The 26684-nt window shown below is 43.9% G+C and overlaps 1 long non-coding RNA gene across 4 annotated transcripts in view; it reads left to right on the forward strand.

Moving 5' to 3' along the window:
* Positions 1-26684, forward strand: part of LOC113844285 (uncharacterized) — a 94366-nt gene that overhangs the window by 31889 nt on the left and 35793 nt on the right. For all 4 annotated transcript variants that reach the window (XR_003498745.3, XR_003498743.3, XR_003498744.3 and 1 more), the window contains exon 6: positions 5332-5407. This is a non-coding gene — a long non-coding RNA (uncharacterized lncRNA). The remainder of the gene's footprint in view (positions 1-5331; positions 5408-26684) is intronic.

Raw genomic sequence — 26684 nt, forward strand, 5'->3', positions numbered from 1 at the left:
TATGAGAGCTTCTGACAATGGTTTGGAGTTGTTAATGTCAGAAATGCTGTGTAGGAGGAAGTATTACATGTCAGTTTCCCAGAAGGGGGTAGCTGAGGTACAACGACCAACACCTCTCCAAAATTGCACAGTGTGTTTGAATAAAAGGTCTTGATACTTAGTCTAAAACTTTGACGAGAAGATACCATGTGAAACAGGGGAACTCCTCTGAATTTTACACCCTTTGGGGAAGGGGGTGAGTGCAACAGCCACTCCCTGCTCTCGTGATGGGGCATCACCGTGGAGGTGATGCTTACAGCCCCTTTTACACCTCCATCAACACATCTGCACCTAAATGTTCTTGCGTGCTTTTACGTCTGTGCTATGTTTTAAAATGCATAGCAATGGTATTTAAGGAAATCCAAGGAACAGATGTAAATCAGCACAGTTTACTACGTCATTAGTTCCCCAAGTGCTTTGGGCCGGCTCTGCTGACAAAAGAGGCAGTCCTGCCCTCTTCCTGCTCCCACGCTGTCCCCTCCCTTGCGCTGACACAACCAGGAGGTGAAACGCGTTGGGAAATGCATCCAGTTCAAATCTTACCCCAGCAAAAAGCCTGAATGGCTGGGGAAGGAGAGATTTGCTTCTGTGCAGGGTGTCGCCAGCATACGCCAGATTAAAGTCCTCGTGGAAGCACCACGTTAGTGCAATTCACTGCTCTCCCTGAGAGCCAGGAGCTTTGCTAGCTTGTCCCAGCAGCTCCTGGCTCAAGGAGAATTGTGCTGCAGCTGGAAACTCAATCAGGCGGCTTTCAAAGCGTTTCATTCATACGTGGTCCTCAGTTGGGTCTTAGTGCACCTTTACTACAGGCAGTGGTGCTCCAGAAGCCTGTCAACGCTGCTGTCAAACAAAGGCTCGTCTCAAGACTGTGTGTTGTGTAAATAAACCTTGTGCCTAGCAGGGTGTCACCGAGTTAATGTAAAGCCTGCAAAGGGGAGGGCGTGGGAGCAGCATGCCAGTGTGAACGGTCGGTTTTCTGCGCAGGATTGCAACAGGATTGCAACAGCCCAGCCTATCTGAGCCGCTGCACGTACTGTAAACACGTCTCGGCGCTTGAATTTGATATGGGTGGTGATAGAACAACATACCTGGCTGGGAAGTGGTAGTGGGCAGCGAGCTGTCGTTTGAAGGAAATTCTGCACAAATTGCAAGAGCAGTTTTCTGCTTAGAGTGTTGGTGCTTTCCGGGTGGCCCACAGGGCAGGCAAACAGGCAGTATAGATGGCAGCAGCCACTAAGGGGTTAAAGTTTCAGGGTAAGAAAGGGGGACATAAAAAATCCCATGAACATCAATAGCTGTGCTTTTATCTTTGTGGTAGCTCTGACTACTTTTTGCTTCTCACAGATCAGTGATCAGGGGACAATTGACAGCAGTAACCACACTGGTATAAATACACAACTTTTCTGAACCAAACAGCATTTCGTATGCAAAGCTGTCTGCTAAAGCACATGCCCAGAGTGCTTCCTGGGAAGTTTTAGCAAAGAGCAAGCTACCTTTTAGAAAGTTTTATCAAGCAAGTGCTTTGCTGTTGGCTTCAAAATCCACTGTTGTTTTTTCTATAATCTTTTTTTTTTTTTTTTTCCCCAAAAAAAAGGTGATACAAACTGTAAAAAAATCTTCAGCAGAGCTCACTGCTCTCCCCACTCCCTTTTATTTCCCTCCTTCCTCCCCCCCTAATACTGGGAGCTCTCAAAAATGTTTTAGTACCCCGGAGATTAAAACCAGTATCTTTAATTTGTATTTGTCTCGTAATAGCTCTGACTTTCACCGCCTTGTCCTCCCCTTTATTGGGAGTACATGCGTGAGCACTCCCTCTAATGTTATTTACGCCCTCACTGTCAGGTTCAATAAGCAGTTTCTCAGCAGGGCACCTTCCCACGTGAAGGAGATGTTTCCAGTTCTGGTCTGAGCTCCTGCTTCCTCTGTGTGCGGTATCTTGACAGAGCACAGCGGAGAGCAACAGAAATGAGCAGCAGTGGTGTCACTGAATCCCAGCTGATAAATGGAAATTAACTCTCGAACCTCATGAATCCGCTGGCAGCTGCTTACAGGGCATTTTATAGGTCTTCCAGTTGTGCAGGCTTTGCACAGATCCCATTTAAAGTTCAGGTATTTTATTAATAGTGGATCTGGAAACATTTAAAACTAGTATGCCAACAAACCTCCTAGGTAATATTGAAAAGGATGTGATTATGTATTTAAAAATACTCTGTGTAAGTAGAGATATTGCTAAAGAGAATTAAGATAATTGCCCCAAAGACAAATTGGCAAGTAGCTGGGTAGAAATTAGAAATGTAACTGGTTTTATACCGTGGTTCCTAAATCTTACTGGTCGACTCTCAGGTCTAGTCAGGGCATGGCAAACCCCTGTTAACTCACAGAGCCAAGGGTTTCCCCTTCGTGAATGCATATAGATAAGTAAAATTTCCCAGAGCAGAGAGCCATGCTATCGAGGTGGCCAGATTTTCAGTTTTGAACTAGAAGAGATACTTTCATTTTCAGTATCTCCATTAGAGCTGCTTTTTGTAAGGCTGGGAGTGTTAACTCCTGTGTCTGAGCCAAAATTCCAACCTAAGCAGAATGTACTCATCTAAATTTCCCTTTTGGTTTCATTTGGACAAGGTATTCTTCGGTGTAGAGTTGCTGTGTACTGTTACAGCAGTTGCTGTGTTGGGAGTTTGGGAATGCGCCCGCATGGAAGAGGTTACATAAAAACTAGACCATTATAATCTGAGAGCAACCCCTCAGTGTGATGATTAAAAAGAGAAAACGATTAGGGAAAACACATCAAAGAGTCTCCGTGAGAGTCCTAAAAGGAAAAATACTGATTATATTTGTTTTGATTTTGTCTTACATGAAGTAAAAGATGTGTGGTGTGTCCTGGGTCACCACCCTAAGGGGTGTGTGCTTAAAGACAACAGAATCAGACTCCAAGACTGCAGTGTGGTTTATTTTGGTTGCAGGGCTGGGAAGATAAGATATAATTGTACCATATACTTAGTGGTGCTATCAATCTGATAGATTGTACTTCCATACACCTCTGACCGTCTTACCTGCCCTCTGCCTGCTAACTCCTAGCTTTCTGACCTTTCAAGAAACTTTCAACTGTGATTTATTTAAAGAGTCACAAAAATGTTTTCCTTCTCCCAATGTGCAATTCTCTCTGCAAGCAGACAGAAGCATGAGATGGGTAACATTGATTAGTAAAGCTGAAGTGTGCTACTTCAGGTTCAATAAATTGTGAATCTCAGAGGCTAAAAATTGTTTAGAATTCCTTTCAAGGTCTGGGAATAAGAGCAGACATTTATTGATTGATAGCCCCATTGCTCGCCCTCCACCAGATCCTAATACTGCTGTTTTAGAGCAATGCTAGATTCATTTTTTAAAAGTTTGTTAGACTTGGTCTGCCCTGGGAACCATGTTAGAAAAGGTTTGAGCTAATAAAATATGCAAAATGTGGTTTTCGGGGTATCCTTTAATGTGGAAAGGGGAAGAAAGATTTTAGTCGGTTATAGCAAATCCAGTAAGGGAACTGTTTACTTACTGCTCTTACAGTTATTTTTTAATGTGCTTTTTCAGAGCCTTTCAGCTGGATTTAGTTCATGTGGACCAGCACATTAAATAATGTTTTCTTCTGATACATGTTTTTCAGTTGGCACTCTGACATAAGTACTTACAGTCATTTTCTTTCTGGGAGACTGGCACAGCAGATCCCAGAGATCTAAAGGAAAATGAACAGGACACTGGAAAAAGTGGAATATAAAATATAATCCCAATTTAGGTAGGAATACCGCATCTGATTATTTTTTTCCCATGAAAAGATATAGCATATATAAAATGATGTGGCAGTAAGATGATACAGCTTGCATACCTTTTCACTTGAGTGATGCAACCATCCTAAGAAAATGGAAGCCAGCAAAGCCTTTATACTATTCTACTGCAAATACTGTCTCTCTTCCCAAGTACTTGCATGTAATATAAAACCACATCCAGTGCGTGTCTGAAGATGACAGAAAAGGTGCCCCCTCAAAATAATCATTTGAGGGTTATTTTGTTTCCACCTTGGGAAAAACACTGACAACGGTGCATATTATTTTCCTAAATAAACAAAAACGGGTCATAAAAAGTGCTAGGTACAGGGACATATTCCCTTTTTGCCAGTTAGGTGATATATTGATTTTGCTTCTTGTGCATCTTTGGCTTTGGCCTTTTCAGAGCCCTCCCAAGTTCAGGTCCAAGCTGCTGAAGTTGTCTTGTGCTTTTTGCTTTTATGAGTGTAAACAAGAGGCGGCTTGGAGCACAGTGTTCTAGGTGAAAGATCTGTGCATTTTCTTATATTTCCTTATATTCTTCTGCCATCTTAAATCGATGATATGTTGTAAAATCTACCTGTTTTCCTGTCTAATTTGGGACTCTGGAGAGTAATAGTTGAGTGGGTCAAACACGAGAAACAGAATAGAGAAATGGGTGTAGAGAGCAACATTTCATTAAGACCTTAAAGACCGAGAGACTTTTTTCTATGCCTGGGATGTCCTGCTCTTGTGCATTAGTCAGATTCTTTTTTGTTCAGATCAAAAGTCTAATCTTTTTTCCTTCCTTAAAAGAAAGATTAAAAAAAAGTCAGTCTGTTTATATTAACATGGAACTCAATTCTGATTCTGTTTTGATCTGATCTTCACAAAACATCAGATATGTTTGGAAAGGTAATAGAAGAGCAATGGCAAAAGCAGCGGTGGCAAAAGCTGTTGATTTTTTTGTTGTTGTTTTTCTTAATATCAAAGCTAAAAATGTGGTGTTGAATTATATGCAGCATTACTGATTCCTGTACTCTTATAGCTACATAATCTAGAGTCTAGCATGCTTTATAAACACTCGGAACATAAGTAACTTATTAGGGTTAATTTTTTTTTCCCCTGCTTACTCTGTTCTGCCTTTGTTATTCAGGGCACTAATGCTGCACTGATGTAAGCAGCTATCTGCTGCATTTCTCATCATTTTATTCTTCCAAGTCACAGCAACATGCTGGAGGGAAAGCCATTGTCTATAGCAAATGTTCTTAGGTCTCTTAAGGGCATCCAAAAGACTTATTTTGTTACAGAAAGAGAGACTTTTTGGTTGTAGAAAGGCTGATGCTGTAAGTATTCATCCCACTAATGGGCTCATTGATTTGTGTTTACACTCTTTGCAGGTTGCATAGAGTCTCAGTTTGAGTGAGAGTTGCAGAATATATGCTGAATTCAAAAATTACGTGCATATTTTAAGCTAAAACAAAGTTTCTGTGTCTGTGTTTAGGATGCTTCATCGAAGTGGTGGCTCAGAAGTAGACTGGCTGTTCAGTCTCCAGTGAAGCAGATGAGAAGTGCAATCGGTAAGCACTGTTAAAAACCAGGTGCATAAGTTTGAAAATGTTGATCCAAATCACATTATTATAAGTAGTGGGGAAATGTCATGACTTACTGAGATTAAACAAAGACCTGCTTAGAATCTTGTGACTTCAGCTCATAAATGGATTTCATCACTCATTACAGCTGCATAAACAAATGCATGTGGTATATATGCATGTTTTGTTTTTGGAAGTTGTTGTTTTTAAAATCCCCTCAGAGTTTTTTTAATTGCTCCTAATGAGCCAATGTTCCCCAGTTCTGGAGCAATGCCTCATGTACCTGCGCAGCACAGCACACTCATTGCTTTTAAGGGAATAGTTTGCCTGCTTTTCTCCCTTTCTGGCAGCTGAACTGCTTTGGCAAGCAAGTTATTTTAAAGGAGAAATTTACAATATGAAACCCGGTGTCAAAGCTTTTATTCCTTTTATGAAAATAGTCCTACCATAGTGCTCCTTTGGAGCTGTAGAAATGAAATCCCAGCCCCATCAGCAACTGGGGTAAGTCCTACACAATGGCTCAGCTCATACTGAATAAGTTTGTTTTTAATGCAACTGTTCCTGTTTTCTGTGTACTTGTTTCTCCTGATGTAAAGAATCATGTAAAGAATCCTAGAAACCGATGCCCTGTGATTATCCATGTGTAATTAGTACTTCACCCATGTTTTCTTCCCAATATGTTGCAAGTGGGATGTGGCAAGATTAATCAAAGTTTTGGTCTCCCTGCTGAGGTTATTACCTGAAGGCACTAATGATGGCAATAGTTCGTGATGTAGAGCAGGTGCTTGTCATCTGTGGATTTAAAATGTGGTACAGACCAGAAGTATCAAATCATTCGGATGTCTCTGGGTTAAAATTTGCTAAATTTGATTAAAAATTACACTGCTAAGCATTTTAAGCCAGGCAGTTGTAAAAGATTAACTATGAGAAACTAAGATGGCAAAATGTAGGGGTAATCCCTAGAACTCCACTTTGCTATTTCCTGTTCAAAACTAGGATGCTGTGTTTATTCCTGTATGGTATGGGCTGATTTTAATATTACTCTGTAAGTGCCTTTTTAATCATATCTAAAGGAAGAGAACTTTTTTTTTTTTTTTTTTTTTTTTCCCCAAAGAAAAATGTTCAAGACCATCTTTTTGCTGCCATTTTCTAGGAAATGTTTAAAAACAAATTCAAAAATAAACATTGGTGGGAAGAAATTGTTTGTTTGTTTTCCTATTTTGCTCACAGCCTCCTCTTCCTCCTTGAGAAAGCTAGAGCCAGGAAAAGTAGAAAGGACATCAATATGGGACAATTCATGGTCAGGGTGCTTACCCATATGTCCTGTATAGATGGATTTGGTGTGAAGTAGATTGCTTTTAATTACATGTTTTATCTGTCTGGAGAGCAAAACAAAGTAATATAATTTGAGATCGCTAAGGCTAAAATCTCTTTGCTTTCTGTCCAGTGCTCTTAATTTTAGTCAAATGGGGAGGAGTCATAATCATGTGTGTTCCTAAAATTTACTTAAATAAATTGGGATTTTTGGAGGCTCTGAGTATCCCACCCCTTCTGTTGAAGTCTTAAGAAAATCCAGTTGCTCCCCACCTCTGAAAATCTGCCCTGTTCCTCAGGCAGTTAATAAGATGCCTGCCATTAGGGGCTCGCGCTCCAAAACGTCGCCTCGAACGCCTTTGAAATGTCACATTAAAATCAAGCACGGTTCACCCACAAACCATCTGGCTTTTACAGATAGGAAAACGATTAATGAGGCTCCTTGACTTCCTAATAAGGCCTATTGGAAGTGCTCGCAGGCCTGCGGCGTGGGGCTGTCGCCCTGCAGCCAGCAGGAGGGTGGCCGCGGCCGAGGGTCCCTCAGGCCTGTGGCAGGCCTCGCCTCGCCTCACCTTGCTGCGGGGCTGGCCCGGCTCCTGATAGCCTCGAAATACCTGGGTTTCTCCTTAAAAGGCTCGGGAGCTGCTGCGGGAGCCCTGCTGCCTGCCGGCTCCGCTCAGCCAGAGTCCTAAAAAGGCAGTTCCTCGCTCCCGCTTCCCACAGCCGAGCTCCCCGGGGAGGGCAGCCCTCCCGGGGCAGGCGTTTCGCTTACACGGAGAGCCCTGCTTGGGGGGTTTGCTGCTGCTTCTCGAGGAAGGACAGCGTTTACAAGCCCTGCTGGGGTTATCCTCCTGTTTATGAAGAGTGGAAAGCGTAACAGAGCCTGGTGGCTGAGCCTGCCGCCCCGTACAGGCACGGTGCTGTGCCTCTATGGAGCCCCGTAGGGTGCTGCCCAGGGAAGGAGGTGCGCCATGCCAGGCACTTCAGAGCCCTAGTCTTGAAAGCGTATTAGGTTATGGTTTTATAATAGAAAGTAGTCAGCAGCAATATGAGCCCAGAGCAATTCATGTCCTTTTTCCTCCCTCCCCTGGCTGCCATTCCTGCGCTGCCTCTTCGCCTGTGCTTGCGCAGTTCTTTGCGGGGGCCATGCTGTGTTCTTGGTTTGATTTGTTCCCACAGCCAGAAAAGAGTTTTCTGCTCAGCTCCACAGCGCGGCTTCACAAAAAGTTGTGTTAGTAGAACTAAGCCAGCGGTGGATAGGAAAGAGGGGCAAAAAGCTTGGTTATAAATGCCCCATACTCCTCCTAACATGAAACCATAGCTGTTGTACTCTCCTCCCGAAGAAAAGCTCTTTGAATGCTAAACATTTTATTAGAAATTTCTACAGGTTTAATTGAACATTTCTGAATTTTATTGGTTTATTTATTTTTGGATTTTGTTTTTTTTTAAATCCAAAATTTAATTTTGGATTATTGGTTTATTTATTTCACGTGTCAAGTTACAAGCTTAGTTACAGTCTGATAGATTTTTAAGGACAAGTTCCTTCCCAGAGCCAGATTTTGGAAAGGCTTGAATATGCTAATTCAGAAGGGGATTTACATAGGATTTTTTTTTTCTTTTTGTTAAATTAACAAATCACCCTCGGTTAATTTGAAAAAATGATGGAGAATGTCTTTCAAATTTAAGATCTGTGAAATTCTGGCATGTGCAGTGCACTCGGTGGTCAGATACTCATTTCAGAATGGGGCTTAAATACATCTTTTCCAATGGGGTTGGTTGGGAAAGGCCAGCAAGAGAGGTCCCTGATTACCGTGCTCTTTTGAGCGTGCGGGACGTTGGGTGCAGCCCGCAGAGGCTGGACATAATGTACTTGGGCACAGCAGTGTGTCTCCTCAGAGCCACATGCTTCCTTAGTTTATCAGACTGCTCCTGGCAATTCTGTGCAACCTTTGGACTTTATGGCCCCTCTCAGGATGTCGCGCTGGTTCCCTAATATCTCTTCTCTCGTCTTTTGCCAAGTTTCCAGCAGGCAGCGAGGCCGGGACAAGCAGGGTCACAGGTGTTAAAGGAAGTCAGCCGCGCAAACAATTATTATTATAAAACCGGATTCTGCAGTTACAAGGGTGAAATGCTGCTTTTCTTTGATTCTGTTGTTCCGTCCCTGTCTTCTCTTTTTCTGAGATCACGAGGTGTTTCCTACCTCATTTTCCTTTTGTACCAGAGCTAGGTGTGTTCCTGTGGATTAAGTAGGTGAGGTTAACAGTACTGATGGGCTGGATAAAGGTAGTGACAATGCCTTGCATGCATTTAATACACATTGTTACAAGTGATTATTCTGTTTTCTAATGTTGTTTTTATGTCTGCTGGTACTTTTAATATGTCTGTCATGTAAGACATGGTAAAACTTGTGTTATTTGCATATTTGACTGGTGGTCAATGAGATATGTAGGAAGAAAGACCAGACGATAAGGAAGGAGGTGATCAGACAGAATCATTGATCAGGCAATAAGGAAGAGGGTGATTGTCTGCAGCTCTGGTACTACGAGGTAAGAGGTGGCATGTCTGACTAATGGCTCTGGAATTTGATAATTTGGAAGAAAAAAAAAAAAAAAAAACACATTTCCAACTGCAGGTTTGGATCTGTCTGGTGGTAGTGGTCCCTATGTACACCCCGTGTCAGGTTTTATGACCCAGAGTTTGGAGAGTGTGTACTGTTGGGAAAATGCACGCATGAAATGCTGGTGAGAGGACTGCCAGCAGCACAGCAGTGAGTCTGACTTCAGAAAGTGCACGCGTGTACTTTTTAAAGTGAAAAGCAATTTTTGGTGCAGAGTGGCTTGTCTCCCATACAGCATTGTTAAGGCAGACCAAACTGTCGTGGTCTTGGATGTTTTAGAAAATTGTAGTTTTTTTTTTTTGAATTTTGGAAAAGTTCTTTATGTCCATAAAGAACTTAAACGCAACTGACCCACAGTCAACCTGAATTAACAACCCCCATCTCACACTCAGTGGTACCATTCTCAACCTGTGATTGTGTTGCTTTTCTTAGCCCACAATGTAGGAGCTCTGCATGGGGCTCTCACTAGTCCTTGTTTATGTACAAATTTGTAGCAAAGCGCCTCTGTCAGTTTTAGTGATGTTAATATTTTTTATAGACTATTCCAACTGTGTTCTTTGTGTGTCCACAGTCACATCAAGGACATATTCTCCTTCCAGTATGTGAATTAAACAGAATTGTAGAATCACATTTCAGACAATATAAATCTAACCACCTTAGGAGATTATACTGTTTTAACCTTACTGACAAAGCAGCTAAAACATTTGAATGTTTTGAAGGGGATACTTAGAAAAGCAGGAGTCCTTTCAGTCACACAGGTGCTCTGAATTTCCACTGCCTGATTGTATCCCTTGTTTTGGCCCTGTATGCAGCCTCAGCCTTTTGTTCATTCTTTAATAATCTTCAGTTGATTCCATAAGACTTGTGGAAAAAAAGTGACTAAAGGTATCTGGATTTACCCTTTACCCACATGAGGAGTTCAAGGACAACTCCAGTAATACAGGATAAAGTACAAGTTAATGTTGTTATAGCCATGCATATTAAATGTAATCTGCACTTGTAAATGGGACTTTATCAGGAAACGTCACTAAATAGGTAAGGAAACTTTAATGGATAGTTTATTACTTCCAGGGATGGGCTTTACGTAGTTCATGTAAAGCTAACATTTTAGTGTTAGTGTAGTTGGTCGGTAAGCAAATACATTTTCATTGTAAGTGTATTTTGATATAAACAATACAAGCTCATATATTCAATCTGTCAATGTCATAGCCACTTACGAAAACCAAACTTACAGAATTTAGAATCAGCCATCACAGCTTGGTTTACTTGTTAGTGTTGTCACACAGTATCCTTTAAACACGGTCACTTAAATAAGTGTGGCACTTCGCTCACGAGGCAGCAGTGGCCAGAGGGTGTTCAGCGATGTGTTGCAGGAGCTGGACCATGCGTGTATTTTCCACTTTTTTTTTTAAAAGGCTTCATTAGGAATATTTGATTTAGCCTATTGAAAACTCAGCAGTATGTGATTTGGCCATTTTTAAACATCATGGCTTCAGGATTCACTTGGGTGAGGAGGGAAAACATGATATGTCATCTCCCGGCATGAGATGTCCTCTCTGTATTCTCCAGGTTGTACGATTTTTATACCATTTGCATTGCAAGAGGCAAAGTAATAAAATAGTGTCAGGGCGCTTAATACACTTCATGAAAGGAGAAAGATACTCTGTAATCACAGCCAGTTCCTGTAAAGCACTCTTGGTGAGATTATAGTTACTCTAATAACGACAAAAGACACTGGGGATTTGATTATTATTATTATTTTTTCCACAGGCCCTAAAAGCAAACTATGTTGATAGTAACAGAGTTCACCAAAAGGCAGATGGCATTTCCTAGGGCTCTGGTTAGAAGAAGTGCGTGCAGCTTTCTCTTGTTGTCTTCCCTGCAGTTGACAGCACAGCTTTTAAAGGCAGTAGCCAGAAAGAACTTGCAGTGCTTCACTGCAAGCTACAGCAGACCAGCAGCTGTTGTGCAAGCTCTTTGCTTCTTGTGGTGAGGATGGGAACCTTAAAAATTGGGTAGGGTAGCGAGCAGGAAATGGGAGCCATTACAGCTGTTCCAAGGAAGTGGTTCCACACGTGAGTCACAGCCCTGGTTTCTCCGTGCTGTGTGGGAGCAACGTCCTGTCCCGGGAGGATGTTGCCGGCTTCTGGGGCCGGGCAGGTCCAGCTGCTGCTGGGATCTGGGAAGAGGAGGAGGCTCCGAGTCCCAGCAGCATCGCTTCTCCACGCTCTGCTTGCTACCTGTTGTTTGGGCAGCTGGAGCAAGGGAGAATCAGGACTCGAAGCCCTCTTACGGCTGTATGTGGTGTGAGTTAAGTGATACGTTCTGCTGCTGTTAAGGAGACCGGAGAGTGACAAGGAAAGCTGTCCTTTACTGCAGGGTCTGACCACATGCCACAAAGGCCTCGGTTATCCTGTGGAGAACAAAATCTACTACTGTGTGAGACAGCCCAGGTTGCCAACTCTTGCCTCTTTTTTTTTTTTTTTTTTTTTAACCTCCTGCTGTGAGTCACCCAGCTCTGGCACAGGCTGGAGCCCGTCTCACATCAGCACAGGAACCTCCTGCCCTCACTCTTACTCCAGCCCATCCTAGAGGAAACCTGCTACGTTGGCTGCTGCTCCCTCTCCGGCTGCGTCGAGGAGCTGCCACACCTCAGTTTCTTCAGGCCTTCTTGTCAGGGCACTGCTGCCTTACTCATAACGGATACAGACACCGAAACCAAGCCGTCCCTCCTCTGCTCTACAGGCTCTGTGCAGGCTTTTTCAGCGCTGGAAGGTCTCTGTGCTTTCACCTTGCCCCATCTAGCTTAAAGCCTCCCACAGGAGCTGTTTCTGTCTCTTCTCAGGAAGAGAAGGCAGAGAAGATGAGGCAGATGCTGGAGGTTGAGCGTTGCTATTATTGATCTTTCCTAAACCCACTCGTGAGATAAATCCCCAAACCACTGCTCATTAAAGGCTTGCATGTTTCCTATAACAGTGCTAGCAGTGGTCCTGTGCTGGTAGCAAGTCTGAAAGACTGAGTGTGCACAACAGGAGATGTGGAGGAAGGGCAGAGCTTCGTCCCCCACTTCATTATCTTTCCACTGTTTAAGTGCATCTTCTTCCATCCCCAGTACAAAGGTGCACAGAGCTGTACCGCATCTCATTCACAGGTGATCCGATGGTTTAGAGGTTTCTGTTGTGTGTAAATCGTGGCAGAGGGAAAACTAATACCTGAGTCCCCAAGGCTTCTGGTAACGTTGTGGCTCACCAGAGCTCCTCCATCCCAGCCCTTATTTCTTGCTGAGAACCTGTCCTGTCGTCTTACTCATGGAGCTAGAGGTGTGGCAGCAGCAATAATTTTGGGAACTTAGGTCTTAGATATAAATTTGAATTAATTTTATGATATTAGGAAGCTGATGCAATGGAATTTTTGTATCATGAAATGTGTTTGCAGCAACAAAGGCTATCATTACATCTTAATGGCAATCCACCAAAGTGCTTGCAGTTTTGGGCAAAAGGTGGCACTTACCCAGGGAGTGGAAGTCTCCAGAACTGACAGGAGTGACTAGGACATGTGGATGCACTTCATTTTTGTGTGCTCATATGTCGAGATAGCCAGGTGAGAGCTCTTTCTATCAGCAGAGTTGATTGTTCATGGTAAAGCAGTTTGTGGCCTGGACCAGATTATTTGGCAAAGTACACGTGCAAGTTTGGGGCCATTTGTTGTTTGTTCATTCCATCTGACTTGCATCCAGTGAGTTCAGTTTAGGTTGTTAAGAGACAGTTCAGGTATACCATGAAGGGACTGTACAAGGATTTGTGGGAGAAACAGAGGGGAAACCTCACATAGGAAGTCTCAGGCTGTCAGGAAAAAGAAATGAGTGTGCCTTTTCCAGAGAGGTTCGTAGCATGGATGAAGAGCCAGTGACTCAGCAGGATTAAACAGTGAGCTGGGTGCTTCTCCAGATGGGCTTCCAGGGAAGGATGCGAGCAAGTTACAGGGAACTCTTGGGGCTGAAACAGTTGGCCTCTGACTCTGAGAAAGGGGCACACTCGGTACTCTAGGTGTGTACTTAGAAAAGCCAGACTAGGGTGAGGCTTGGACTTTGCTCGCTCCACAGAGGCTCACCACACACTGCAGTATGGAGGTTCAGAAGTCAGTTACACACATGATCAGAAGCAGGATCAGATGTGTCGTCTAGAGGCTGTGGTCATCTTTGCTTTCACTGGCATCTCAAGAGCAGCGCTTTCAGGTGATTGTGAGGTCAGGGAAGAGAAATCAGGCACACGTTCTTCACAGAAAGCACAATCGTATCCAATTTTTATTGTAAAAAGTGTGAAGAGTTTCTTCTCCCTTCAGGTAGTGACTGAAAACCCTGGCTGTCCCTCAGTAACTGCCATTTTCTTAGGTACCTGTGTTGTCTTGGAAATTTGCCCTTCATGATAAAAGGGGGACACCTTTTCATTGCTATAAAATTAAAGTCTTCCAAGAGCCATGCCAGGGTTGCACAGCACGTTGGATGAAATTATATACCTGAAGACAAAACCCACCAATCTTATAAGTTATTTTGTATTTGCTATTTTATATTTTTGATAAAAAACAGAATAGTCTGTAAAGTCAAGAGGAAAAGTGTTACTCAGCTCTAGTTGTTGTTTTTAACGTAACAGTACCCTGTTCCTGGGTGAGGAATATCCAGGAGGTGACAGCTGGATGCAGATGGAGAATTGGGAAATTTGGAGGTTAGATCAGGCCACTGACAGCAGGAACTGAACAAGGGCTAAAGCTGGGGTTCCTTCTGAACCTTCAGTTCGATGTTCAGGCTAATGAAGGAGAGGCTTAACCTTAAAGACATCCTCTTCCTACTGGCTTCTTGTACTCCTGGGTGCCAAGGCTTGTGGTGTTGTGAGCACAGGTTTGCAACAACCTTAATTAAAGTAGTGCATACAGCTCAGCCGTCTACCCCATACCACTGAAGCTGTATGGTGCACCTGGGCTGAATTAGCATTTCTGATTAACCCCTGCTTTTTGCACAAATGTTTCAAGGTGTTAATCCTTATGCTAGTGTAATGAGCTGGAAAAGCTTTGGCTTGAAATCCAGGCAGCATCTCAAAAAAACAACTGATGTTTTTGTCATTGTCTTGACTGGCAGACAGAGCCCAACTTGGTTTGATTATTTTGTGCTTAGACTGACAGCTTGTATGTTGTGTTTTATCTTTAGAAAGAACTTTTGCCGTCTCCAGTTATAAGCTTCAAAAATAGTATAGGTTTGTAACTGCAAGGCTGGCAGATGTTTGGCTGTTGTGGATAAAAGCAAGGTTTAGGTACAGTTATTAATTTCACATGCTGATATCATGGAAAGCGGTGAATAAGTGCTGAAGACCGACGCATTATAGTTGGCTTTTAAGAATACTAGCACCCTAACAAATTGTTTATATCTCTGCTGCTTATTCTTTGTAACTCTTTGTAATGCTTCCAGTGACTACAATGACATACTTAGATAGAAGAGCTGATCTACTGAAGCCTTACCCTAGAAATGAACTCCACTAATCAACTGCTCATGACTACAACAGATGTTTCTGTTTTTCAGACAATTGGAACCTCATGTTCTACTATATTTTTTTATTTTTTTTTCCCCTTTCATACTAGCAGCAAATGCCCAATTACACATGTGAGCTTCAAAAACTCGTCACATGATACCAGGAACAAATTGCAAAGTCAGTCAGCAAAGCTAAAGCTTGAAGCGGTGGTCCACGGAAGGCAAGCGGGTCTAAGAAACCGGAGGAGTGGTTTGTGGAGCTACCATGCTGTGGTTTTGTTGTAAATGCCAGTACTCTCTTTCAGCCTCTTGTACGAAATTTGGAAATGTCAGATGAACTCAGATCAAAACTATTTTTTCAAAGGCTGAATCATTTTAGGTGTGGAGATAAAGTTAAGTGATACTTCTGAGGATACGAGTACTATAGTCTTGAAACCACAAAAACGGGATGAGAATTGTTTACATGGTGTTATGTAAGGACTTAATCACCTGAAGCACATTAAAATTGGTGAATTTTCAGATGTTCTGGAAATATAGGTGTGAAGAATTTTCTTTTTATTTTGTTTAGTCTGTTGCATTTAAATTACCACCAGGTTTTTCTGTCCATAAGTGACTGGATCCTTGATCAATCAACGTCTTTGTGTGATTTGGGCAGAAGGAAAAATAATGTGGGTGGAAAGAATGATATATTGTCACCCCACAAAGATGCAGCATGGTCTGCTGTCAACAAAATCAGAACTACATAGAGGAAATGAGCCACCTGTTAAAGACTACAATGGAACCGTGAAAAATTGCAGGCAATAGAGACGCTTCTTTGAGCTTATAGCAACTCATTTGCAAACCATTTTTCTGTTAGCAGTGAGCACTTCACCATGAACTTTCCCCTACCCACAGCTACCCACACGGGATGGATCCAGGAGCCATGGCACAGCAGGGCTGAACAGGCAAGACCAGGAAGTTTATCAGTATTGACACTCTGTTAGCCAAGCAGGATCCTGACCAAATGTGGGGTGCCATAACCAAGACTTGTTCTTTCACCCCTTCCCAAAGTAAATACATGAACTTGCTGCTGTTGCTGGACCTGATTGTCGTGCTAAACACGAGTACAAAGAGCAGTGTGTGTTGCAGGCTGTTTCATTAAGCGAGTGGCATACAGGTGAGAATGAGAGTAAGGGGGACATTGGCTGCCTCTGGTGCCACTATCAGGTTACTGGGTAATTTCTCTCAGTGCCAAGCTTTTTGTAGTAGAAAGGTGTCCCATTGGTAAACGATTCCTGTAGGGGCCAATTAGACTGCTGTCAGAAGCACAGGTGTCAGCGTTTCAATTACAAAATTGTAGAGGTGAGATTTAATCAGTTAAGAATAGGGCTGATAATTTGCACTGGGCACGTCTCTAGTTGGTTCCCAGCAGCTGATATGCTGTCTTCTTTGAACATCAGACTCCTTTTTGTTACTTGAAAGCCACATCTAACCTCCTGGTGCTGTTTGCACCTGTGTTTGTAGTGGATAGATCTTGAAGTTGGGTTGAAGTAACGCTATTCTCTCTACTCATCTTTACCTAGATTTCATTTTGGATGCGGGGATAGGTCTGGAGTGCAGAGGGATTTCTGACTGCTTAAAGATGCTGTATTTATTTTTATGTTTATTTTTATCTTTATTTTTATTTTTTGTGGCTGTAGATGAGATTTATTTCCTGCTTTGTCTCTGGGTAGAAGAGAAGGGAACTGAGAGGCCCATAAAAGGTGAAAACCAGAAAGGCAATAGATGTTCTCCATTAGAGCACGTGCACAGAGTGATCAGAGTGGGGTGAGAGGAATCGTTAAAGGAAGGAATCCTCTAAGCCAAGGGATGACAGGATTTCCAGAAGAGCTTGATTGGAAGTGCTGAAGTTGGCTGGCAAGCCGCAGGGAGTGAAGATTGAGCATTGGTTTGGAACTTTGGCAAGTGCCTTTTGAAACTGTGAGGAGACGAGTATGGAAACAGAAAGAAAAGGACTGAAAAACGAATACAGCATGGAGAAAATCAAGCCTGTTGATGGGAGAGGAGGAAGATAAAAGTAGGAAGAAAGACAAACTGGACAAGATGGCTCTAACACTAATGGGAAAGAGCAGATGCAAGATCCATTTCAAGCAAGAAAGAAGAGTACTGCTTGATGCATGCCACTGTCCCCTTGCTGAGCCTTCAACAAGGACCTGGCTGAAGCATGGCTTTCTTGCTCTCTGGAGTCTGGGTGCCAGCTTGACTGTACCTTCATTGTTGTGTTGTCTTTTCTGTTAGGTTTAGTCTTGTTTCTGCTCTCCAAACAGGCAGTCCTGTAGCACACAGAAGAGGCTTCCTTTGGAAGCAGTTGCTTCTCAGAGTAGCCAGCCAGTGGGTGATGGAGATGTTATATACCCCTCAAGTAAGTGCAGAGACTCCAGCTGGTGTCAGGCGTACTGGATCTGTCTACACCTGATTAAAAACCACTTTTCCTTTGGCTGTTTTCAGTCTGCCTTTTTCTGATGTGTTTAGGAGAGCTGCAGTATAAAAAGTGCAAACCAAAATGTATCTGAAGGAACACGTCAAGAGATAATTAGCAGCGAACAGAGTTGAAATACAAGTCTTTTGGACTTAACATTTCCACGATGGTGGTCTTATATCTTGAGAGTGGGATCAGTATTTTCCCTCTCAATATATTTAGCGATGATAGCCTGTTATCATGTTAATCTTACCTTTTAAAACAGGTGGCCTGGGGTGCATAGAGAGAACAGAAGGCTGAATGGGCAGCAAGAATAATTTCAGCAGGTTCCCCAGACTCCAGATAGCTTGGTTTGAATAGTTCTCAGACGTACAGAGATGGGAGTGAAGATACACTGCCAGACTAACAGAAGTATTTCCCCCTCCCTGTTATGGGGCAAGAGGAGTCAGTAAACCAAAGCCAGCTTTGTCTGTAACCCTAATTAGGGAGCTCCCGGGATCTTTGGAGGGGCATAAGAAAGCTCTGTTACCCTCTGCCCTGCTCCCAGGCTTGCAGCAAGGGAGATGCAGAGATTTCCCCTTCCAGGGAGGATTTCCGAAATACTTGAGCGTGCTGTGTGATTCACCTGGCGTAGCCTCGTGTGTGTGGTGTGTGTGTGTGTGTGTGTGTACGCACATCGCGGTCCCCTGGGGAGGGCAGTGGCAGCAGGTCTGCCCTGCCAGTAGCCGGTCAGAGCTGTGGCTGTGTGGGTTACCCAGCAGAGCTCAGTCCCTGGGGATTTTCAGCCTGCCACCCCTCGCCACCGCGTCCATGCGCTCGCTCACATACACACGGTGCCATCAGTGAGGAGTCATCTGCCGGCTGCACGCCCACAGAGCACATCAGGAAGGAAACGGCTGGTCTCTTAAAGTCAGGAGTATTAAAAAAAAAAAAAAAAAAAAAAAAAAAAAGAAGCACAACAAAACTGCAAGCAGCAGGCAGCCTGTGTACCAATTCCTCCCGGACTGCAGGAATCCTTTGCCCTGTGATTCATGCTGAGCTGTCCGCTTCATCCGGCAGCAGCCGTGTCAGGCAGCCACCCACTTTTAACCGGGTGCCGGTGCTGCCGCTGCTGGCACCAGAGCCTGCAGCGTTTCAGGATTCTTGTGTTAGTCAGGGCACTGGCACTTCCTTTGGCATTTGTCAGTCTGCAGGAAGGCTGGTGTGCGAGCGAGGGCTTTTTTTTTTTTTTTTTTTTTTTTGGTGTGTGTGTGTGTGTGTGTGTTATTATTTTGTTCATTTACACATTTGGAACCTGAAGGTTTGATTCAGACGTCTTCATTGCTTGCTGCTTCCTGTAGGTTGAAGTCTGTTTTCTGATGATTAGCCAATACCGGCTGTTCTGGCAACGAAGATGTCTCAAATCAATCCTATCCTGTCTGGTTCTCAAATCAATCCTATCCTGTCTGGCTTTCCAGGAAGAGCTGCCCCTCCCCTCTCCCTCCACAACCCCTGTCATCCAAGATTGAAATTTATCAGAGCTGCTGTGAGCAGGAAATTAGCTTCTTTACAACTTGTTCTCCAGTGCTTCTCATTCATTTTATTGTTTTAACATTTTCCAGAAAATAAGGCAGAAAACAAACCTGCTTCCTCTTTAGAAAAAGTTGTGCTGTTAACCTGTGAAATGCTCACTTCCCTGGCAGGCTGCTTCTTATCTTTATGGCAGAATCACGAGATTGAAATCAGTTAAAGTTGAGCTGAGATAAAGAATAAAACACTGGAAAACATGCAGTCATCCCTTAGCATCCTGAAGATAAGGATTTCTGCACATAGGCATCAAAGCAGTAATGAACACCGCGGGAGGGATTGGCTCAGGAAAAATGGAGTGAAGGGTGCTACCTACTGACTCAGGAATGTGCCTCTGAGAACCTACCTGCAGTTCTCGGGCTTCAACACCTACATTAAATTGACAGGATTTTTCTGAAGAGCCGAGCACCTGCTACTTCCATCCATGGGAAACTCTCCTTAGAATTGCATTCAGGTAAATGGGAAGTGGTTTTAGCTTATTTTATATCTGACTTTAAACGTGTGTATGTTCATGTTGTCTATGTGTATTTCCGACAGCAGCATTGGAAGATTTTTTGAGGTACGCAGAAGGAAGACACTCTCCTAATTAACATCAGACATTTTTGGTGCTATTCAGCATTAAAAATAACCCTCGGCCTTTGCCAGTAGTAAATTTGGCAATTGTGTGCTCCCTGCTGCAGGAAAACAATGTCTCTCTTTAGAGCTCAGAACCAAGCGTTGGCAACGAAATGAGGCCCAATGTCCATTGATCTCAATGGAAAACCTATTATTAGAAAGATCGCTGTGACCACATCCTGCCGTCATTTTGTACTGAGAACCACCACTGAGGTCAGCAGGATTTTTGTGCAAATATTTATGGCAGGATACGGCCCGCTTCAGGGCATTCTGAGGGTTGACAAGCCTTCAGCTGAATTGTTCCTGCTCCTTGTTGATCCTATCAGTCCGGTAAAATCAGATCCACGAACAACTCAAAATCCCACCATCTAAGTTGATGTTGACTGAAACTGAGCAACTGAGTTCGTGCAATTTAAAGGCAGACATGAGGCAAGACTCCTGGCATTGCACAATGTCCTGACTGGGCATGCGGTGCTTTGGACACTCAGTGGGTTGCATCCTTCTCAAGAAAGCATCAAGGCGTAAATTGCCGCTGTGTTAGATAGGCCTGGGGCTTCGGTGAGCGAGAAGAGTTGTTAATTGAGTAACTCAAGATTTTAGTTTTCAGCAAATGCCCTGCATATGCGACTAGTGCAGCTAATTTCCTGCTTGCCAAAGTCAGTTCTATCAATGCTTATTGGAACCACAGACTCAGATAGGAGAGGGAACACACTCTCATTTATCCTTTTGATATGGGGAATAAGTGAATTCTTTTCAGCTTACTGTACATCCGTGTTTTCACTGGACAGCAGAAAACTGTGTCACTGACTCATTGTTTGATCTTGGGTAAATCATCCAGTCCAGTCTATCCCGGTACCCTCATGTACATAAACAATGTAATGACTCTCATCTGGCTTTACAAGCTGTTAGAATAACTTCGTTTTATACAGCATTAGCTTTCCCTTAGTCTCTTCCAGAATGCTTTACTGGTGAACGAAGGAGGCTTGTTCCTGAGTCAAGCCAAAAGGTTTCTTGTCCCTGTCTGGGTGCTGAAACCATCAGTGAGCACAAGTTTTTATAGTTTGCATAAACAATACTATTTTAGCTAGAGTAAACGTTTCTGGAAGCTTTAGGGCCAGGCAGTAAGGCTATACAAATCTGGCACTACAGAAATTGCTCTGATAAAAAGACAACCCAGCACTGCCAGCAGTAGCTAATGGAGTCCAACTGGGTGTTTTGGAAGGGGAGAACGTACCTGTGCTGTGAACTGAAGTTGCTTCTTCTGAACTCTGAGCAAAGATTGCCTGTGTAGGGTGAAGTAGACACAGCAATGGATTGATGCTCACCTGAAAGAGTTATGCTGTTGCCTGGTTCATATGAACAATGTATTTTAGACTGCAGCCTAAAAATTATAAAACAAATTAAAGTTTAAATAAAGTGATCTGTAGAGATAAATGAGACATTCCAAAGACATTGTCAGGTATAGACTATGCAAAATGATTGGCTGCACTTTGAGGCCCAGGACTTGCATTTGGTTTATGACCTCCTCTTCCAGTAGTTATATACCTAAAGAAGATCTTACTCTAAAGCTGGGAAATAAATGTCTTGCTAATAAAAGAACTTTTGGTGGAAATGTATTCATTGCAAAAAAAACTTGTCTCTTGTAAACTTTCTTCACTCTGAGATAAAACTTCTAGAGGGAAAACACTGCAAGATCGTACGATTTGAGTGAACAGGAGATGCGTGGCATTCCCAGTAAGAGCGCTTTAAGGGATTTGAGAGGGAAATGTTTGCATCTCTTCTTAAATGTTTACTGACTTCTCTCTTTGGCTTTTGCAAAGAAGATTTCCATTTTTCAATGTCAGTATTATCCCAACACAAGAATAAAACGAAATGCTAAAACCTCAAAAAATATTGCAAAACAGAATTCTTGTTTTCCGGCCAGTTCTGGACCAGAACAACTGCGTGCTTGTGGATGGTGCTGGAGAGAAAAGTTGCTCTTAAGCATTTAATGAAAAACATAATCCTACTACTGCACCTCGGCTAGAGATACCTGGCTGCCTGCTGGAGCTCTCCGTGAAGCCATGTGCGCCCCAACACCGCCCAGCACCCATTGCATAGGCACTGAGCACTGCTTTGTGGTCTGTGTGCTGAACTGGGACTCGGACTGGGTTCAGTTCTAGCTTGCTCAGAGATTTCTTTCTTAATCTCGGGCAATTCATTTAATCTTTCTGTGCTTTGGGTTCCTGTCCTTGAGAGTTTGCCTGCGAAATAGATTATTTTCAATTTAGAGTTCAAGTTTTGCTCAGTTGTATCTACAAATTGGATCAAATCAAAATAATGAAGATGAGAGGTCCATGTGCTGTGTTTGCAGCCAAAAAGATTTTTTTCTTTAAGGCTCTTCTGGAAGAACAGACACTACCTTTTGTCAAGCTCTTTAGACAAACAATCAAATAACTTCTAGGCAATCCTGGAGGTGTTGGGTCTATGAACAACCTTGTTTGCTGGGGTCCTTATCCTATGGGCTGCCCACCTCCAAAGACCCTATATTCATATGTTTTGGTGAGAGAATGAGATCCTCGCATCTCAGGAGAGGCACAGAGCTTGTAACTGAAGTTTCTTACAAAGCTGTAATAGAAAATGAAAGAAAGACATTGAGAGAAGTCTTGACGTGGGTCTCCGTCATTGCAGAGGCTGGTAGTAGGAGTCTTCAAAATTCAGGAATTGATGCCCTTTGAATGAAAATGTGCAAGTTCAGTCTGTACAAAGAAGTCACATCATTGAAACAAAAGGGGATCTTTTAACCGCTTCCTTCTATTGTCGTGTCTTACTATCTGCTTTGCCACCGATGTTCTTTTTTTGTCGGAATGAACACCATGGGTTTTGTTCCCGGGAATAATAATAGCGATAATAGAAAATTACTGCTTTGCAAATCATTTTGGAAAGTGCATATGGAAATCTTCAGGGGTGAAAATAGCTGCAGTGGGTGATAGTAGGTACTAGGAACAAAAATGTTTGGCTTAAGGTATTAAAAAGAAGTCAGAGATACCGAAATTTCACCTGGATTGATATGAGCATAGACTGAGAGTGTGAGCTTCTCAGACGCTGGAAGGACGGGGGGCAGATTGTGAATACCCCAAAGTCCTGACCTGCCTTTGTGAAGTCCCCCTTACCACAGGCACTAAGTGTTCCCTAATGCAAGTCAAACACTCTGAAGGAGGGAAGAGAGAGAAATTAGTCTGAACAGGAAGCTTCCAATATTCCAACGCTAATTGAGTTTAGATAATTAAGGGGGTTTAGAGCAGTAATTCAGAGGAGAATGGGAGGGGAGGACAGTTTAATTGAGATTGCCTGTCCATCTGTGAATTCTCCGCGCAGCCGTCTGTGGCACGTCCCCGTTGCCACCCGTTGTGACCCGCGGGAGCCGATGTAGTTTGCACCGACCTCATGAGTTAGCCACACAAGCAGCCAAGCTGCCCTGCAGCCTTTAGGGTGGCAGAGGGACACCCTGTGAGGTTCGGACACCAGGGGCAGGAATCTGGCGAGTGAGACTGCCCCGCAGTGCACACAGTGGGATTGTCGTGGAGGACGGTGCTGAAGGGCTCGCAGCTCAGGCAGGCATTGGCATGGCTGCTGTCTGACAGCTCGGCCAAGCCCAGAGAGCTGCAAGAGTGGTGTTGACAACTGAATTTTGATTTAGTATTAAATAAATGAGAAATATGATGCTGGAGCGGTGTCCTGCTCGACCGGCCCTCTCTCTGGCTGTCCACCCTGCAGACTTGTGATTGTACGCCCATAGACACCCCAGTGATTTACGTGGAGCACAATGCCAATGTCACGGAGATCAAAACATGATAAAACTGCAGCAATCACGCTTCTTAATTTAGAAAGTATCTAGCAGGTATTGAGAGGAAGGACCTTGAAGCCTGTCGGAGCGCTGACAAATTGTGATGAACTTGTTGTGCTTTGTTTGTAAATACAAGCAACCCCACTTACTGCTCTCTCACCCTAAGGACCTCTGAGAAAACAATGAAGGCAGCTGCAGGTGGCTCGTCTGGGGTTTTCTTCTGGTCTCCTTCTGCTCTTCTATGAGTGTTTCAGCAGAGGAGCTGTGGTGAGGCGCAAGGGGCTGGTTTCTGACAGACCGAGCCACTCGTGCCAGAAAGCTGCCCGTCAAAAGCCAGGAAACAAACTCGAGGATGTTTTCACGCGGAGAGCTGGGCAAAGGCTGCGTACTAACCTGCTATCATCAGGTGCTTTCCCAGTGATTGTCATCGTTACTGTTCCTCTGGGGCTATTCGGATATGGGCAAGTGGAATAAATAATCAAAGAGGATGTTTCTGGCTGCTAATTTTCAGTCAGATTTGATATTGGTCCAAGATTTAACACTTCCTTTCTCTGCCAGCCACATACTAAAAATAACATATTTTCAGGATATTGGAGACCACTGGTAATCTGTGGTATTTGGCACTTGAATATTGCCTTTCATCTGGAGGTCTCAAGGCAGAAAGTTGGAGCCTCACAGTGTCTGCTTGGAGTTGGGAGAATCTGAGAGAGTTTTAGGGCTGTTTGATGTGGAAGTGAACAGGAGGCAAAAAGCTCAGAATGGCTGGGAAGGTCTGCATTTCCTTGCTGAGTGGCATCTATTAAAAAAAGAAAAAGCAGTTTTACCTCGGCAGCACAGTGAATCCTTCACGGGGCTGCGGAGATGCAGGTGAGACGTGCAGCAGGGATGCTCTAGCAGGGAGGACGGTTCCACCCAGCAGAAAGGTACAGCCCCGTGAAGGTTGGGAAGAAACTAATTCATATTTTCTTAGTTTCATTTTCTAGTTAAGCAAGGCTTTAAACTGGCTTCCAGTGATCAGATTTTTAACTAACACTGTCTGGCAAAAGGAATACTTTCTGACAGAAGTTTTCTGTTTGTTTGTTTTTCTCTTTTCCTTCTTCGTACTTTATTTTTCTCTTTTTTTAGAGATGGTGAAAGAAACTTTAAAAAAAAAAAAAAAGGCATTGTTTGGCTGGGAGAAAAGCCCAAGATTGGTTCTGTTTGTGTAGATTTATTGTAATGTCACCAGGAGTGAGGAGTGTTCCCTGCTCTGCCCCGAGCACCGCAGCGCAATGCATCAGACGGGTCTTCTAAGGCCTTGGGAAAGCAGCTGCTTTGCCTCTGTTGGGAAAACAACACATAGGTGGTGGGATTCAGCCAAAGGCTGCGAGTCCAGTGAGGGAGCACTAATAGAGACTGAGCTAAAAGACAGGCTGAGAATGAGACGGGAGTTCCCCAAGGAAACTGGATTTATTTGGATTTCCTCAGAGCGCTCGAGAGCTTCTCTCCCAGGACTCGGAGTAGCAGCAGAGCCTCTTCCCTCCTGAGTTGAAGGAGGCCTAATGATTCTTTGTGTTTAATAGTTTTGATTGCTCTGCTCATTTTGATAATTTGCTTAAGTCTCTCGAAGCAACAGTAATTTAATCAAACTGGCAGCACTAGCCGCTTGCCTGGAAAGCAGCGAGGCCGTGTGTCCTGCAGCAGCGGTGCAGGCAGCTGGCCCTCCAGCCCCGAGCAGTTGTGAGAGCAGAGCGGGCTCTGGGGGGAATTACTGCCAGAACTGTCCCCAGCACTTCACCCGTCCGTGGATTTTCATTTTGTGCCACCTCTCACAAAACCTGGGGACACAGGCCGATAGCCACAGAGACTCTGAGAACAAATTGTTTTTGATTCCTAAAAGGCTTTCTCCCCTTTGGATACTCCGAGGCTGTTTGCCTTGTGGCTCAGCTCTGGCGGCCGTCCCTGCCAGCACTGCACGTGCTGCTCTGGGTGCTCTGAATCATCGGCATTTTGCTGGATCTTAGAGCCTTGACCCCGTATGAAGCCATTAAAATAGTGGGAGGTGGATCAGGCCTTGGATTCCCACAGGGACTGGGCGCTTTCCATTGCAGGGAAGGGAGGATCCTTACTTTTTGGTGCTCCTCATGTGGTGGCACGGAGATGACTACGAGAGCCTCCCTCCTGTGCGTGAGCACTGCGTTGTTTGTTTGGCATAAAGAGTGAAGTCACCTGCCTGATGAGAGATTTAAATGTTAGGGAAATGGCAAAACTGCCCACAGCTATTTGGTCTGCCAAATCTCAGGGAAGTAATCATTTCCACCCCGACTGGAGGAGCTCCTTTTGTGTTTCAGCTACTACACTATGTTGGCTATCTGACTGGGCACTGAAACCATTTCTCAGCTTCTGCTTGCCTCCTCTGGCCCCATCCAGACAGATGTGGAGGAACGCAGGTGGATAATAGGATCCCCCCCCCCCACTGACAGTAAGGTACAAGTACTGGGTCTCATCAGATATATTTCATGCCTGACTGTTGCATCATGCTGAGTGACCTTCAAACTCTTGATTGTGTAGAGACTGTGGGGACCTTCTGATTTACAGCGCTTCTATTTAAGTGGCTGTACACCTTGGCAAGGGCCAAATTACTATTTCAGTTCAAGTCTGTGGGTGATGAGTGAAGAGACACATTTTGCACTCCTGTCACACTGCTGAGAGATTTATTTATTTTTGAATGTTACAGATTTCATTTGAAGTTTAAAAAAAAAAGAGAGAGAGAGAATTCATTGCCTAACGAAGAAAATGCCTTGATGAAACATTTCTTTGTCTCTTGCTTTACTTCTCATTCCTCAGGAGCTGCTTCTTGAAGGAGTCTCCGTTCCAGCTCTTCCTCCAAGTTTGATTGTTTTGGGCCTTTGTCTCCACGTTAGTCATTTCTGGCTCTTGCTGGGTTTCTCCCAGTACCCTTCTCTTCATCTCCACTTAAAAAAAAATCTTCCTTTGCATCTTCACTCTCTCTTCTCCCTTGGCAGGAGACAAAAGGGAGACACTGCTTGTGGAAAAGTAACCACTTTTAAACCTGTGAACACAGAGGGAGGCTGAAAGAATCAAATGCACTCTAGATCTGGAGATGCCGGTGTAGAGATGGAGAGATAGTAGATGTTTTGGGGACTCCTGCATTGCTCCTGGGCTAGAGAAAGAGAAGTGAAAGACAAGACAGCTGTTGGGGAGCAGAATTCATTCCCAGCCTCGCTGTCTGCACTCTCTGGCCTTCTCGGACGACGAGCAAGCAGGTGCCTGTCGGTTGAATTGCAGTGAGGATTGCACAAGAACTGTAGGCTGGTGGAAAGACTCCAGGGAGCCAGCTTCAGCCTACGG

Source organism: Anas platyrhynchos, chromosome 8 (assembly GCF_047663525.1).
Source record: "Anas platyrhynchos isolate ZD024472 breed Pekin duck chromosome 8, IASCAAS_PekinDuck_T2T, whole genome shotgun sequence".
Lineage (NCBI taxonomy): Eukaryota > Metazoa > Chordata > Aves > Anseriformes > Anatidae > Anas > Anas platyrhynchos.